The 16695-nt window shown below is 45.8% G+C and overlaps 2 pseudogenes; both read left to right on the top strand.

Moving 5' to 3' along the window:
* The first annotated feature begins 6492 nt into the window (after positions 1-6492).
* Positions 6493-6631, top strand: LOC125549671 (annotated as a pseudogene).
* Positions 6632-11304: 4673 nt separating this feature from the next.
* On the top strand, positions 11305-11443 carry LOC125549669 (annotated as a pseudogene).
* Positions 11444-16695: the final 5252 nt, after the last annotated feature.

Here is a 16695-nt window from a genome sequence, read left to right as displayed (position 1 = left end):
CAATTCTAGCATGAATAATAAAAATTTATCATGATATAAGGAAATAAATAATGACTTTATTATTGCCTCTAGGGCATATTTCCTTCAATATGGTGTTGGAGAGGGCTTGCAGTCACTGTAGCCAAAGCGACTCAAGATCTTTTCCATATAGTGAGATTGAAGCAATGTAATCCCACCATCATCATCTCTCAACAACTTGATGTTCAGAATGACATCAGCCACTCCTAAATCCTTCATCTCAAAACAACGAGATAGGAAATCCTCGACCTCCTTAATAACATGCAGATTTGTTCTGAAAATCAGCATGCCATCAACATACAAGCAAAGAATAACTCCCTCGCCCCCACCATGGCGATAGTACACACATTTTTAGCTTCTTTTACAACAAAGCCTGCAGTTGTTAAGGTTCTTTCAAACTTCTCATGCCACTGTTTGGGTGCTTGCTTGAGTCCATACAAAGACTTCAGCAACTTGCACACTTTTCCTTCCTGACCACCTAGTACAATCCCATCTAGTTGTTCCATATAAATTTACTCGTCCAACTCTCCATTTAGGAAAGTAGTCTTAACATCCATTTGATGAACGAGAAGACCAAGTGAGGCAGCTAGTGAAAGTAGAACTCGAATAGTGGTCAGTCGAGCCACAGGTGAGTAAGTATCAAAGTAGTCTTCACCTTCCTTTTGCGTATAACCCTTAGCCATGAGCCGAGCCTTGTACTTTTTAATAGTACCATCAGGCCTAAGCTTCTTCTTGAATACCCATTTGCATCCTATAGCTTTGCACCCATAAGGACGATCAGTTATCTGCCAAGTTTCATTCACCAAGATTGAATCCATCTCACTACAAACCGCTTCCTTCCAGCAGTCAGCATCTTCAGATGCATAGGCCTTTGAAATAGAACTGGGAGTGTCATCTATGAGATACACAAGAAAATCATCACCAAAGGACTTTGCAGTCCTCTGTCTCTTGCTCCTAGTAGGAACTACATTGTTCTCCTCCACAGGATTTTCAAAGTGTTCCATCGAAATGGCAGGTTCAGTAATTGTAACTGGTTCCTGATTCGATGAACTAGGCATCTCCTGATTAGATGATGTAGCCATATCCTTCATGGGAAAGATATCTTCAAAGAAAGTCGCATCATTCGACTCCATGATCGTACCGACATGCATGCTAGGTACCTCAGACTTCACAACCAAGAATCTATAACCAATGCTATGAAAAGCATACCCCAGGAAAACACAATCCACGGTCTTTGGTCCAAGCTTGCGCTTCTTTGGAATTGGCACATTGACTTTCGCCAAACAACCCCAGGCTCATAGATAAGAGAGTTTTAATATTTTCTTCTCCCATTCCTCGAATTGATTGATCTCTTTATTCTTTGTGGGAACTCGGTTTAGGACATGACATGCAGTCAATATCGCCTCCCCCCACCATGCCTTGGAGAGACCCGATGTGTCTAACATGGCGTTAACCAAATCTGTTAGAGTACGGTTCTTTCTTTCGGCCACCCCATTTGACTGAGGTGAATAGGGAGACGTCCTCTCATGGATTATACCATGTTCCGCACAAAAAGCATCAAATTCATTGAAAAAATACTCTCCACCACGGTCGGACCTAAGCCTCTTGATTTTCTGATCAAGTTGGTTTTCCACTTCAGCTTTATAGATCTTGAAAAAGTTCAAAGCCTCATCCTTAGATTTCAGAAGATACACACGGCAGTATCTAGTGGAGTCATCAATTAGCGTCATCAAATATTTCTTTCCACCTTTTGTCAAAACACCATTCATTTCACATAGATTTGAATGTATGAGTTCTAGTGGTGCAAGATTTCTCGTTTCCGCAGTCACATGAGACTTACGAGGTTGCTTAGCTTGCACACACACTTGACACTTGGATCCCTTGACAGTGGTGAAACTAGGGATTAAGTTCAACTTCGCTAGTCGCGACATGCAACCAAAGTTAACATGACAAAGACGTGAATGCCACACATTTGATTCATTATTGTTGCAAATATGATTAACAACTTTATTGCAAACGTCTGATAAGGATAAACGAAGCAGACCTCCTGACTCATAGCCTTTACCAACAAAGGTTCCATACTTGGATATTAAAAATTTATTCGACTCAAAGACAAACTTGTAGCCATCTCTACACAGAAGAGATCCGCTAACAAGATTTTTATTGACGAAGGGGACATAATGCACGTTCTTCAGCAGCACGATCTTCCCCGAAGTAAACTTCAGATCGACCGTGCCAACACCACGAACAGAAGCACTTGAACCATTGCCCATCAGCACGGTTGAAGTCCCTGCGGTCTGATAAGACGAAAACATGGAAATATCACCGCATACATGCACATTAGCACCCGTGTCAATCAACCAATCAGGAGAATGACATACTGAAAGAACAGTGGGAAATATACCATACCCAACATCCTTCATGTCAGTGTCTCCAATGACAACATTAGCGGTCTTGCCGCCTTTCCCAGGATGACGCTTGTCATAGCGATTAGGGAAACTAGGAGCCCAATGATCAGGATCCCCACACACATGACAAACACCTTTCTTCTTGTCATTCTTCTTCTTGAAGTTCGTGTGTTTCACAGCCTTGTTCTTTCCATCAAACTTTGCTTTACCATCAAACTTGCCCTTGTTCTTGAACTTGTGGGGCTGGAAGTTCTTCTTCTGTACCAGATTGGCACTAGATCCTCCCTCAATACCTCGAGCATGTGTGTCCTTTGCTCTCGCCTTTTCTTCCACATCAAGAGCACCAATGAGATCTGGAACGGAAAACTCCTGCCTCTTATGCTTCAGTAAGGTAGCAAAGTTCCTCCACGAAGGAGGAAGCTTAGTGATGATGCCTCCGGCAACAAACTTGTCCGGTAGCATACAATTGAAGTGCTCAAGTTCTCTAGCAAAGGACTGTATCTCATGAGTATGCTCAACCACGGAGCGCTCTTCGGTCATCCTGTAATCATAGAATTGCTCCATGATGTACAACTCAGTGCCAGCATCCGAGACCCCAAACTTGGCCTTGAGTGCATCCCACATATATTTTCCATTATCAATTGACGCATAAGCATCAACTATGTTCTCACCAAGAACACTCAAGAGAGCAGCCTTAAACAGAGTATCCATTTTCTGAAAAGCTTGTGCATGTTGAGCATCAAACTCTCCTTTAGGTTTGCCAAGAGTGGCGTCATAGCAACTCATGGTTTGAAACCATAAGACTGCTCTCACGCGCCACCTCTTATAGTGGATACCCTCAAACATAGGAGGTTTCATGGAAGCAGTAAAACCACTCGGGGTAAATTGCCTATAATGAGGTTTTTGGATTGTTGGAAATATGAGAAATTTACCGAATGATTTTATGAACAGAAATATTAGATAAAGCATGACTAATATCATAGGCATAAAACTAGTCATGTGATTTGATAGAGAGAAGGTAAATAACATGGGCATATATGAACTGTAATCAAGCTTATCTAGGGCAGATAATAGGGCAAGTTTCATATATGAAGTAGAATCTAACATATCTAGGACAAACACCAGAACCAGGAACTGTGGCAAGACCTCGAACAGAAAGGAGAGGAGCACATACAGGGCTGCAGCAGCAGTAGCACTGGACTTGGGGTCGGTGTCCTCGCCAGCCATGTCGTCGAGGAGGTTGTCAACGTCGGGAAAGAAGTCATCGTCGGGGAAGTAGTTGTCGGAGTCCGGGGCATCCGTGACAAAGAATTCAGTAGTCACGCTAAGCGCTCCCGAAAAACCTTATCACCCTTCTCCTATACAGGACTCAAAAGGTGCGGTTTCGGAGGCCTACTGTCCCGACCTGCGGTGCACGCCGCAAGCAGGGATGGGGAAGATCGTAGTAGTAGCTCAGTGATCAGGAACTTGGAGGCGAGAGGGTTGTTTTGTTTTGGTGCGTCTCTCTGGGAGGAGTGACCTCCCTTTTATAGGCGCAAGAGAAGGAGGCGAGAGGCTGCGCCGGGAGCTGAAAAGAACAAGGGAGACGAAACGAATAGGCAGCAGGCGAAGAGGTGCGCCGTTCGTATTCAATCTCCACTACAGCAAAAACGTTTCACGCGAAAGACATCGGCTCGGTTCATTCCCGCAACCCGCGGTGGCATGGCGAGGCGGGCGGCGGAGGAGGAGCGCGTGTGGATGTCCCTCTCATGTGGAGTAAGAACCTCCCTTATAAAGAGGTCCAACTCCCTCTAAACTAGCAGTGTGGGACTAAACTTTAGTCCCATCTCTTGCCTTGCACGAATGGGCTGCGTGGGCCTTTAAGATTTATTAGGAATTTCTGAAACTGCTATTGGGCTAGACCCAAAATAGACAAAATTCCAGCACATTCGACCTAAACGGACACATGCCAATAGTTTGTGTCCGCCAGTTGGAGTTGCTCTTATGCTCGAGCCTCGAGCACAACAACTGCTTGCTTGCTTTCCATGCTGTTGGCCAAAGTGGTAAAACACACAGTTAATATATATACTCCTCGCAAGGAGGAAGTGATAAAACATACAATTAGTGTAGTGTCAAAACGTTTTTATAACTAGATGATTCCCCACGCATTGCTGCGGGAATGTATGGTCAAAAAATAAACATGGATGATTATATAGAATGATGATTTTGATGATCAGATTACTCTTTCAGTCACATGGAATAATGTTATGAGTTCAAGGGGAAAGAGAAATTTACTTTTCACAGTCCAATACAATTCTATGTTTAGGTGCTAATAACGAGAATTTTGCACCAACCAAAATTTAGAAGTACATTATCAAAGACTTGGTCATTACATACTTCCCAAATGCACCAAGTCTTTGAATAGCAATTTCCATGGAAAATAGTTTGTTTATCTATTCTTTAACAATCTTTATCCCTCCAAGAATTTGGTTGCCTGTTCTCCATTAGCATTGCAAGGCAAAAGAAAATTCCAAGGAAAATACAGCTATATTCCTTGACATGAGTACTTGAGCTGGCAGAACATTTCCAAAGCAAATTGAAATGGAATAAAATATCCCTCAACTTTTAATATGCCCGCCAAAAGACTAAGGCACACCATGGAATCAGGAGCCCTGCTGGATTAGTAATGCTGGATGTCAATAAGGAAGCTCATAGTTATACAAAATAGCAATAGATGTATTACTGTTCCCAACAAAAAGATTGATCACATGACGTCATGAAATGGGAGGATAAAAGACAGATGCATCAAGTAGTAGGACAGAGCAAGAACACAGCCCACTTTTTTTTTTTACTTTTTTGCATTTATTTCTCAGCATAGATGAATTATACAATTAGAAAAACAATACTGCCATGAGACCATAAATAAAAGATCCCTTGCCAGACCACAAGTGAAAGGCAACAAAATCGTAAGTGAGAGTAATAAACATGGTCACAAAACTGATGACACCTTGATTGGTAATGGCCAATTAGCAAAGGAGAACACCCTCAATGTTGTGGTTCTCTACAGTATTCCATGAAGATTTGCCCCATGCTACTCACAATAAGAAGCGAACATTACTTGGAGATGCCAAATCATTTTAAAGCAACCGAAGGATGAGGATTTGAGCACCCACTTCACTACTCCTTTGGAAAATTTTGGGTCATCCCCACAATCAAATTGACAAAAAATGGAATAATCCAATGAGTCTACACCACCAACAAAAATAAAATCATGTACATTTCATAGAATTGATATAGCAACAAAGTTCAACGAATTGATATACTGAACCCTTTACATGTTAAATGATATGGTTGTAGTTGTAACGTGACATTTGTCACGGGGTGTAACTTGTGTGCGTGTGTTGTAACTTGGGTAGGTTGTTGGAGATTAGAGATCCTTATCTTGTATAGTCTTGAATGAGGGGTCAAGCTAACACAACAACTTGCCAACCGATGTAATCTTGTCTTGCTATTTAACACGCACGCGTCCCTGCCAGGAGGTATACGCTTCACCTCTCTTCTTTCATGGTAATCAGAGCCTACATCGGGTTCATCCATGGTGAGCTCTTCCTCCGCAAATTCCTTCCCCTCGTCTCCGTTTGCACACAACGCAACCGAGAAGCTTACGAGAGGGAACGAGGTCTTATGGCGCGCCACGGTGCTCTCAGCCATCAGGGGAGCGCAGATGGCAAGCTTCCTCAACATCGAACAGCCGCCTCCGCCCACAATCATTGAGGTCACCGGCGATGACAGCAAAACCAAGACGAAGGCGCCGAACCCAGAGTTTGGTGTGTGGTACGCGCAGGATCAGTAGGTTTTCTCATACCTGCTGACTACACTGCCGCATGAGATGGCCGTCCAAGTGGCAACCTGCCACACCGCGGCCGAGCTATGGAACACGGTGCAAGGGATGCTTGCGTCACACACCAGGGCGCAGACCGTCAACGTCAGAATTTCCCTAGCCAATCTTCAGAAGGGCAACTCCACGATCACAGAGTATGTTGGTAAGGTCCGGACCCTGTGTGATGAACTAACTGCTTCAGGGAAGGCCTTGGACGAGGAAGAGGTGATATCCCACATCCTTGCTGGACTGGATGAGGAGGACGACCCAGTGGTGTCGGCCATGTGTTCTAGGGTCGAACCTGTCAAGATCCCGGAGCTGTTCTCACAGCTTCTGAGTTTTGAGACTCGCCTGAATCTCCGCGGCGGGTCCTCTCAGTCGTCTGCAAATGCGGCGGCGCGTGTGCGTGGCTTCAACAAGAACAACAACTCCATCGGCAACGGTGATCGCGGCGGTGGTCGCGGCTTCAACAACAAACCAGGCGGCGGTGGTGACCGTGGCCGTGGTGGTGACCACAGCCGTGGTCGAGGCAACTCGAGAGGCAGGGGAAACTACAACAACAACTCCTCTGCCAAGCCGGTGTGCCAGATCTGTGGAAAAGTTGGCCACCCTGCTTGGAAGTGCTGGAAGCGCTACGACTCTTCATATCAGGGAGGAGAGGAGCGCTCGGCCAACATGGCTGCTCATCAGTATGGGGTTGACACCAACTGGTACATGGATAGTGGTGCAACCGACCATATTACAAGCGATCTGGAGAAGCTGACCGTCCGGGAGAGGTACACGGGCGGTGATCAAATTCATACTGCAAACGGATCAGGTATGTCCATTGATCATATTGGTTATGCAACTATTTTTACCCGAGATCGTAATCTTCATCTAAAAGATGTTCTTCATGTTCTGGAGGCAACAAAAGATTTGATTTCCGCAAGTAAACTTGCTCTTGACAATAATACTATTGTTGAAATTCACCCTCATTTTTTTCTCATCAAGGATCTGGAAACGAGGAAGGTTCTACTTCGAGGCAGGGGTAGAAGAGGGCTCTATCTTGTCAAACACACCGGGGGAAACATCCATAAGCATGTGCTCAATGTCACCAAACCACCTCTGGATTGGTGGCATAGACGTTTAGGTCATCCTTCTTCCATTGTTGTTAGGAAGATTCTTAGTGAGAATAAACTCCCGTGTGTCAATAATGATAGCAATAAGCATGTTTGTGACGCCTGCCAAAAGGGCAGAAGTCACCAGTTACCTTATCCTCAATCCTTGAGTAAATCTAAATTTCCTTTGAAACTAGTCTTTTCTGATGTGTGGGTTCCTGCTGTTGAAACAGTAGGCAGAAAAAAAATACTATGTGAGTTTTATCGATGACTTTAGTAAATTCACGTGGATCTATCTCATCAAGCACAAATCTGAAGTTTTTCAGAAATTCCATGACTTCCAAAACCTTGTTGAACGACGTTTTGATCGAAAGATTCTTGCTCTCCAAACAGATTGGGGAGGGGAGTACGAAAAGTTGAACTCTTTCGTCACCAAAATTGGTATTTCACACCATGTATCATGCCCTCATGCTCATCAGCAGAATGGGTTAGCTGAGCGCAAACACCGTCACATTGTTGAGGTCGGCCTCTCCTTGCTCACTCAAACCTCTATGCCATTGAAGTTTTGGGATGAGGCCTTCCTTGCCGCAACCTACCTAATCAATAGGGTTCCAAGCAAGGTCATAAATCATGAAACACCTCTTACTAGGTTATTCGGTGAAACTCCCAACTATTCCTCTCTTAGAATTTTTGGGTGTGCTTGTTGGCCCAATTTACGTCCATATAACACACTTAAGCTTCAATTTCGATCAAAGCAATGTGCTTTTCTTGGTTATAGTAACCTGCACAAAGGCTACAAGTGCCTCGATATCTCTACTGGGCGTGTATACATTTCTAGGGATGTGGTGTTTGATGAAAATCCGTTTCCTTTTGCGGCCCTTCATCCTAATGCCGGTGCTCGCCTAAGGGCTGAGATTCTTTTACTTCCTCCTGACCTACTTAATCCTACTGATCAAGGGGGAGAACTAGTTGATGATCAAATGATTAATAGGACTACTAATGGTTCTAATGATGCAGGAAGCCGCAGTGAAAAAAATGCAGCAGAAAATACTGGTTTTGGTCATGATTTTATGCAGTAGATACAGCCAAACCAGCCTAGCTCGGAACACGGAGCAGATCCTCCTACACACACGGATCCCGAGAGATCTGGTGGCAGGGCAGATTCGCCTACGCACACGGATCCCGAGAGATCTGGCGGCGCTGCTGCATCTGGCGCGTGCACAGACTCAGAGGCGGAACTGTGCACTCCGACTGGCGCGGCCACCCCACCTGACGCGAGCAGCCCATCCACGGGCGACACGCGGCCAGGCTCGCGGTCGGGTGCGCGGGCTGGCGCAGGTGCGTCCAACGGGTCGCCATCACCGAATGATGAGGAGGCGCGGACTCCCGGGCGTGTGTCGCCTGGACGCGTTTCTGCCTCGCCTCCTGACAAGACCGATCCCCAGGTCCGACCGCGTCCAGAACTGGCTGCAGGATCTTCTGCAACGTTAGGATCTTCTGTGGCCGTTGAACCAGAGCGACCCAATACACGGTCACAAAAAGGCATTTTTAAACCACTTGTTCCTAAAGATGGAACGGTCGGGTATGGTAAAAATTTCAAGGTAGTAAACTTTGCTGCTACTGGTGAACCTCGTGATCTAGCTGAAGCACTAGATGATAAAAACTAGAAACAAGCTATGGAGGTAGAGTATGATGCACTTATGAAAAATCAAACTTGGCATCTAGTCTCACCTAAACAAGGTAGAAACATTATAGATTGCAAATGGGTATACAAAATTAAAAGGAATTCTAATGGTACAATAGATAGATACAAAGCTAGACTAGTAGCAAAGGGGTTTAAACAACGTTATGGAATTGACTATGAAGACACTTTTAGTCCAGTAGTTAAGGCAGCTACTATTAGACTTGTTCTGTCTATTGCTGTTTTCGGGGGATGGACTCTTCGCCAATTGGATGTACAGAATGCGTTCTTACATGGCATTCTCGAGGAGGAGGTGTACATGAAGCAACCACCTGGGTTTGTGGATGGTACCAAACCACAGCATGTGTGTAAATTGGACAAAGCACTGTATGGTCTGAAACAGGCACCCAGAGCTTGGTACTCAAGACTAAGCACAAAGCTTCAACAACTTGGTTTCCGACCAACAAGAGGAGATACTTCTCTGTTTTTCTTCAAAAATGAGAAGGTGATCATTTATATGCTTATATATGTAGATGATATAATTGTTGCTAGCTCCTCTCCACAAGCCACCTCAGCTTTACTCAAAAACTTGAAGAATGACTTTGCTCTCAAGGACTTGGGAGAATTACATTATTTCCTTGGCATAGAAGTAAAACAGGTACATGATGGTATATACTGCTGACTCAGGAAAAATATGCCAAGGATATACTCAAGTGTGTAGGTATGAGAGATTGTAAACCCTCTAGTACACCTTTATCTACAACAGAAAAATTATCATTGCATGAAGGAGAGTTGTTGAGTCCAGAGGAAGGGACTAAATATAGGAGTGTGGTGGGTGCACTACAATATTTAACTTTGACAAGACCTGATATATCCTTCTCTGTTAACAAGGTCTGTCAATTTCTGCACTCCCCTACTTCACTTCATTGGACAGCAGTAAAAAGGATATTGAGATATATTCAAGGAAGTGCTGGTACAGAATTGAAAATAAGTAAATCACCCTCAACAACTGTTAGTGCCTTTTCTGATGCAGATTGGGCAGGGTGTCCTGATGACAGAAGGTCTACAGGTGGATTTGCTGTTTTCTTTGGTTCTAACCTCATATCCTGGAATGCAAAGAAACAAGCAACAGTCTCTCGCTCTAGTACCGAAGCAAAATATAAATCTCTGGCAAATGCAACAACTGAGGTAATGTGGATGAAAACTTTATTGGATGAGCTAGGAGTAAGAAGAACAAGCACTTCTTGCCTATGGTGTGATAATCTTGGAGCAACGTATCTCTCAGCTAATCCAGTGTTCGATGCAAGGACTAAACACATAGAGATTGATTTTCACTTTGTCAGAGAGAGGGTTGCTAGGAAACTGTTGGAGATCAGGTTCATCCCAACAGGAGACCAAGTGGCGGATGGTTTTACAAAACCATTACAGATTCGACAACTACAAGCCTTCAAGAACAATCTCAACCTTGACAAGTTTAGATTGAGGGAGGATGTTAAATGATATGGTTGTAGTTGTAACGTGACATTTGTCACGGGGTGTAACTTGTGTGCGTGTGTTGTAACTTGGGCAGGTTGTTGGAGATTAGAGATCCTTATCTTGTATAGTCTTGGATGAGGGGTCAAGCTAACACAACAACTTGCCAACCGATGTAATCTTGTCTTGCTATTTAACACGCACGCGTCCCTGCCAGGAGGTATACGCTTCACCTCTTTTCTTTCATGGTAATCAGAGCCTACCTCGGGTTCATCCATGGTGAGCTCTTCCCCCGCAAATTCCTTCCCCTCGTCTCCGTTTGCACACAACGCAACCGAGAAGCTTACGAGAGGGAACGAGGTCTTATGGCGCGCCACGGTGCTCTCAGCCATCAGGGGAGCGCAGATGGCAAGCTTCCTCAACATCGAACAACCGCCTCCTCCCACAATCATTGAGGTCACCGACGATGACAGCAAAACCAAGACGAAGGCGCCGAACCCAGAGTTTGGTGTGTGGTACGCACGGGATCAACAGGTTTTCTCATACCTGCTGACTACACTGCCGCGTGAGATGGCCGTCCAAGTGGCAACCTGCCACACCGCGGCCGAGCTATGGAACATGGTGCAAGGGATGCTTGCGTCACACACCAGGGCACAAACCGTCAACGTTAGAATTTCCCTAGCCAATCTTCAGAAGGGAAACTCCACGATCACAGAGTATGTTGGTAAGGTCCGAACCCTGTGTGATGAACTAACTGCTTCAGGGAAGGCCTTGGACGAGGAAGAGGTGATCTCCCACATCCTTGCTGGACTGGATGAGGAGTACGACCCAGTGGTGTCGGCCATGTGTTCTAGGGTCGAACCTGTCAAGATCCCGGAGCTGTTCTCACAGCTTCTGAGTTTTGAGACTCGCCTGAATCTCCGCGGCGGGTCCTCTCAGTCGTCCGCAAATGCGGCGGCGCGTGTGCGTGGCTTCAACAAGAACAACAACTCCATCGGCAACGGTGATCGCGGCGGTGGTCGCGGCTTCAACAACAAACCAGGCGGCGGTGGTGACCGTGGCCGTGGTGGTGACCACGGCCGTGGTCGAGGCAACTCGGGAGGTAGGGGAAACTACAACAACAACTCCTCTGCCAAGCCGGTGTGCCAGATCTGTGGAAAAGTTGGCCACCCTGCTTGGAAGTGCTGGAAGCGCTACGACTCTTCATATCAGGGAGGAGAGGAGCGCTCGGCCAACATGGCTGCTCATCAGTATGGGGTTGACACCAACTGGTACATGGATAGTGGTGCAACCGACCATATTACAAGCGATCTGGAGAAGCTGACCGTCCGGGAGAAGTACACGGGCGGTGATCAAATTCATACTGCAAACGGATCAGGTATGTCCATTGATCATATTGATTATGCAACTATTTCTACCCGAGATCGTAATCTTCATCTAAAAGATGTTCTTCATGTTCCGGAGGCAACAAAAGATTTGATTTCCGCAAGTAAACTTGCTCTTGACAATAATACTATTGTTGAAATTCACCCTCATTTTTTTCTCATCAAGGATCTGGAAACGAGGAAGGTTCTACTTCGAGGCAGGGGTAGAAGAGGGCTCTATCTTGTCAAACACACCGAGGGAAACATCCAGAAGCATGTGCTCAATGTCACCAAACCACCTCTGGATTGGTGGCATAGACGTTTAGGTCATCCTTCTTCCATTGTTGTTAGGAAGATTCTTAGTGAGAATAAACTCCCGTGTGTCAATAATGATAGCAATAAGCATGTTTGTGACGCCTGCCAAAAGGGCAGAGGTCACCAGTTACCTTATCCTCAATCCTTGAGTAAATCTAAATTTCCTTTGAAACTAGTCTTTTCTGATGTAAAAGAGAACAAACCTATGACGACATTAAAATAATCACAATGGTATGCATCAGTAATCCTACAATTATGATACAATGCATGTTCTGTTGAGATCAATATAATGCAAGAGGGAACGTCGGATTAACTTTGCATGACCTGGCAGCCATGAGACAATTTTGGAGCAAAGGTGCAGACACCAACCTGATGTTGAAAACTATGGGAGCGATGCCGCTCCACTATCTGAAGGTTTTTTTTTTGCGGGAGCACGGGAAGTCGATTGTTGAGAGGCGGCAGCATCGTCGCTTCTTTGCAGCAGGGAGGTGGCGGAGGTCGTGCTTCAGGAGGCAGAGTCGTCAAGGTGGCCGGGGTTGGGCGCCTCGAGTCTGCAGCCTGGTGGTTCCGCACCGGATCTCCCTCCCCCTCTCCCCTGCCTCCGCCGCCCCCACCCATCACCATCTCTCCCCAGATTATATCGAGATGCAGGTGAGGCGGCGGCCAGATCGATGTCGCGATGGAGGCGGCTCTATCGAGGTCCTCGCACGCTAGGAGAAGGAGAGGAGGATGCGGCGGCATGGGGTGCCTCTGCTCGCCCGCGTGGAAGAACGCCGGAGCGGTCGGCTGCAGCCTGCAGGGCATCGATGGTGCGTGGGTAGTGAATGGTGGCATCGCCTGTTCTGCTGCCAGGGATAAGAAGAGATCGACCGATGGGCTTCTGTTGGGCTTCTCTTGATCGATTATTACGCCGCCTCATCAGTTACGGAAGCCCAAAGAGGCTCGCTTATGATTTTGTTACCCCTGAAACAAAAAACAAAATGACTTGTTCAAAAGAATTACTGATCTGGCGAGCAATAATATTCTGTGATGGGTAAAAAAGTTAATTATCAAAATAAATGATGATGTGGCAGCTTGGTGAGGTGGGAGGGCTACATGTTTAGAGAAATGAGTTAGTGGGTTGCTCCTATTTAGTATTGATGATGATGTGGCATGATGATGATATGGATAGTGTGCATGTTGAAAGAATAGATAGAAGTGGGGAGCAACTTCTTAAGAATATTAGATATAGGACAAAAAGAGTAATATTTTTTTAAAAGAATATGCGGGGAAGTACTCCTCATACTAGTAGATAGACTATATATAATGATTAGGAGCACTGAGCGAGCAGATACGATCATCACAAGCTCCTCTGATCGCTCGAAACGAGTAATCAAACGCGCCGTGTTCCCCCGCCCACAGGCAGTAGATCCTTCACGATCATGACTACAAAATTTCATGCTTCACCTTTCACTAAAAAAAGAACAAATCAAGGCTCACCTTTTCTTCAAAAAAAAAATCATGCACACTTGTTAAACGTCATATAGCACTTGTTTACAGAGGAAAAGACAAACCGACTTTGCAAAGAAAAAAAAACTCACACGTGTCTGCTTATGAAAAAAACAACAACAAAGCTTTCGGCAAAAACAACTAGTGGGTGGTTTGTTTTGTTTTTGCGTGGATCGGAGTGATAGATGAACTAGACAACGGAGCTCACGTGTATGACGAGGTAACACGGCATGGCAGACCAAGTAGTTTGGGCAGCTAGGCTCGGCAGTTGACCAGTGTCTAGATAGATTTTTTGCAACCTGGCCGGAAAGATTTTTTGCAACAGAGTCTGTTTTAAATACCGAAAAACAACGGTGTATTTTTCTCATTCTTCATTGGAAGAAACATTCTCAGAAAAGGTACGATCTTTTTTTTTGCGGGTATCACAAAAGGTACGGTCGATTTGTCATGAAATGTGTTACTGTATATTCCATCAAATTATAGACAATGTTGTAAGTAATGTGTGTATTTGATGAGTAGGACGTGATGTCACGTAACTTGTTCTTTCTTATAGGTAGCTTGAGCTAGTTTCTGGCTTTCACTATACCGTGGACCACTTCAAGAAGGCTCGCCACGAAGAAGAAAACGCTCTGATTGTGACGTGCCTTTTCGTAGGGTGGTTGCCCAACGGAATCGGGCCCGCACCTAGTTTCTCTCAGGTAAGGTACATTCAAAGGTCCACCTGCCAGCAGCAGAATGAATCTGAATTTTATCTTAGGTGACATTTTCTACCGCTGTCAAAAGTAAATAAATAAATAATGCAAGTATTCGTTCTACTCACTTTTTTCTTTTGGAAGTGTTTTGTCCTCTCAACTCGGCCAAATAATCTCTTGCTTCACATATTGAAGATTACTAAATCGGATCATGTTTGACCTCTCTACGTCTTTCAGTAAATAAGATGAAAGAGTATATTGTCCCTGTTGTTTGCGCGGTATATGGTTTTCTTATCTTACTGAAAAAACGAGAAAGGTCGCACCTGATTGTGCATGCAATTCCTGACAGCACACAACCATTGCTTTTGGTTGTGGTAATGGCACCTAACCTTTCGGTTGCACCTTAATCAACCGTCCAGAAGAAAGAATGAAGAACTGAAAAAGTAATCTCACCTTACATTTGTTTGGTGAGTTTGATGTAGACAACAGAGACGAAATAAGATTGCACCGCACACATGGGACCTATCATCATCACCATCGACTTAGTAAAATAAAGATTTCGGCAAAAGGAATTAAGCTCAAATTGCAACTAAACAATTACTAGAACAGGGGTACTATTTGGTACCGGTATTTTATTTTGTTTTAGGGAGAAGTATATTTTTTGTCCCTAAACTCTTTTGGAAGTATAGAAATAGTCCCTAAATTCAAAACCGGCAAAATTTAGTCCCTCAACTTTTCAAATCAGATTAGTTTAGCTCCTCATACCGCTTTGAGTGGTTTTCATCTGATGTGGACACGGTTTTGACCAAAAACTTGACACGTCACCTAGGTTTGACCGCCACGTCACAGTCCATGTCATTTTTTTCAAAACGCAGTGTCGGACAGCGTCATCCATGATGGTCATGCGGCGGAGATGAAGCGCTCGAGCGGCCAGAGGAGCTCGGCGACCCAGGGCGTGGCGTTGGCAGACGAGTGACTTGGCCTCCCTGTTGCACGGGCCGTCGAGCAGCAGCCTGCGCCCGGTGCGACGCCGCTGACCTTCTGGACAGGAAGCCTGAGCAGGAGGAGGAGCTCGAGGCGGCGAGCTCGGACAAGCCCTTTGCCGGCACCTCCGCTGACGGTGTTGGCCATGCATCCAATCATATGCAGCGGCGTGCAACATGCAGTCCAGGGAGCAACACATCGTGTGCGTATGTATTCTGGGCGAGATCGGATCAGCATGTTCATTGTGTTTCGCTTGCACCTCTGGCGGGCCGAATCAATATGTACGTTCACGCACACCTGCGTGTTTTGCCGGCGGCTAGAATCAATCCAGCAGCTTCTCTGCACTTCGTGTTCTGTCAGGAAGCATCGACTGGCCGCCGCACGCATGCAAAGCAGGCCAAGCACCTCTATCTTGCGCGCATGTCGAACGCAGCTCGCGCTCCTTCCTGGAGCACGCGTGCCTCACAGGAGACCCATGGCCGCGCCCTGGTGCACCGGCTCATTGCAGGAGCTCGCGTGGTGCCCCTCCATCCATCCTAGCTACGGCCATATCAAGCCCAACCACAACATGAATTGAAGAACGGTAAGTCCGTAAGTGCAGACCTTGTTTTTATGAGGATCCCGCGCGAGCGGGCAGACTTGAGCCACCAGCGGTGGCAGCGACAGGAGCAAAAGAACAGCTTTGGGAGCTTCACGCACTTGACCCTGCCTCCAGCACTCTAGCAGACTAAGGGCATAATACACATGCCATCGTTCATCAGCCTCACCATGGACCGCCCGGGCCGACACGCACCGAGCCGCACCACGCCGGCTGCAGGCGCCGCCGTATTTGCTCGTTGCACACACTGCCGGGCGCCGTCGACACGCACTGCCGCTCGCTGAGCATTATACCGAGCACCTTTCGTGCACGTGTCCGAGTCAAAAACCACACCGCGTCAGCAGAAAATCACCCTAAGCAAGATGCGGGATTAAACTTATCCGGTTTTGAAAGTTGAGGGACTAAACTTATCCGGTTTTGAAAGTTGGAGGACTAAGTTTTGCTGGTTTCGGAGTCGAGGTTCCATTGCTATACTTTCGAAAGAGTTGAAGGATGAAAAATATACTTATCCCTTTGTTTTATTTGCATTTATAGTTGAACAAGACAGTGGAGCTCACGTGAGCAAAGCATGGCAGACCAAAGTAGGTTAGGTACTTAGATTAGGTGGTTGACGGTGTCTATCTGGATAGGTGATCACCGGCAAGATTTTGCAACACAACCCCTTCTATCTGTCTGCCTTACATATACTTCCTTCGTCCAAAAATACTTGTCATCAAAA

The sequence above is a fragment of the Triticum urartu genome, chromosome 3 (assembly GCF_003073215.2).
Source record: "Triticum urartu cultivar G1812 chromosome 3, Tu2.1, whole genome shotgun sequence".
In the NCBI taxonomy this organism is placed as follows: Eukaryota; Viridiplantae; Streptophyta; class Magnoliopsida; order Poales; family Poaceae; genus Triticum; species Triticum urartu.
The sequence above is the reverse complement of the archived record's forward strand: the minus strand, read 5'-3'. Positions and strand labels throughout refer to the sequence as shown.